This window comes from Amblyraja radiata, chromosome 12 (genome assembly GCF_010909765.2).
Source record: "Amblyraja radiata isolate CabotCenter1 chromosome 12, sAmbRad1.1.pri, whole genome shotgun sequence".
In the NCBI taxonomy this organism is placed as follows: Eukaryota; Metazoa; Chordata; class Chondrichthyes; order Rajiformes; family Rajidae; genus Amblyraja; species Amblyraja radiata.
The window spans coordinates 35,529,140-35,530,422 of record NC_045967.1 but is presented as its reverse complement, the minus strand read 5'-3'; positions in this window follow the sequence as shown (position 1 = coordinate 35,530,422).

The window sequence follows — 1,283 nt, the reverse complement described above, 5'->3', positions numbered from 1 at the left end:
GGAGCGGAGGGCACATAATCTCTCATCATAACTCCTCATAAAATACAGATCAAGCTTCAAACTGGTAAGTTCTCGTTTAATCTTACTATTTTACTTCGGAGTCACGTGAGTGACTACGTGAAGATTTTAAAGCTCTGTGATTTCATGCCGTGGAAACGAGTCCATGCATCACGTCTGCCTTGATGACTGTAGGAGGAATTGTGTTAACATAATTTGGACATGAATTCGACATTGAAATCATAAAATTTGTTAACACAAAATTATAAACCCTTTATATGGGTTTAAATTAATTTACAGAACTTAAAATTGTTTCTGCAAACGTTGCTGGTTTCATTACTGGTTTGTTGTAAAATAATTGGAATGTTTTTTCCCCAGACCATCCTGCTGCCTTGAGGATTTGGTCCATTGGTACATCCAACTGTATCGCTGCCGATGTAGCTGCAGCCCTGGTGGAATGAGATTTTAAAATATTAGTATCCACCCCAGCCTGTGTTAGCACCTGTTTCAGTCATCTTGAGATGGTCTGGACCGTCACTCTTTTATGTGGTTGCTTGTGGCTGACCAAAAGTGCCTTCTCATTGCCTCTTAGGATTTTCGTTGTCTCCATGTATAACGACAGATGTCTTACTATACAGACGGTCATCTGTTGGGTATGACCTAAATTGTATATTGAGGCCTGCTGATCCCTGTCTGTTCTGCTTTACTAACTCATAGATATGAAACGTAATATTTTCTGTTGAGGAAGTCATGTTGTCCAGTCTTAGTTTATGCAGTGACTGTACCCTCTGTGCCGTGACCAATGCCATTAGCATGACTGTTTTTAATGTCAGTCTGTGTAGGGACAGAGCTGTTGCTGGAGACCAATTCCTGAGCATCTTCAGGACAATACTTACATCCCATATTTGGGAGTACCTGGTTCTTGGGGGATTAGTATTAAAAATTCCCCTCATAAGTTTTGTTACCAGTGGGTGAGTCCCAACAGAGTAACGCTCTGTCCCCTGCCATAGGTAAGTCGATAGGGCACTTCTGGCGCAGTTGATGGCACTGTAACTGAGCCCCTCATCATAGTGGAGGCCTGCCAGATATTCCAGAACAGACGGGATGTTCATGTCTCTGTAGGTGATGTTGTTTTTATGGCAGTCCATCTCCCACTTCCTGATATAGACCAGATACTGTTTTTTGGTTGACTGTCTTTGGGCCGCCGAGATCATGTTCACTGTTCGTTCCGTCAGTCCCAGTTGTAGTAGAGGTGTTTTTAAACTCTACAAATTAATAAGTTCAAA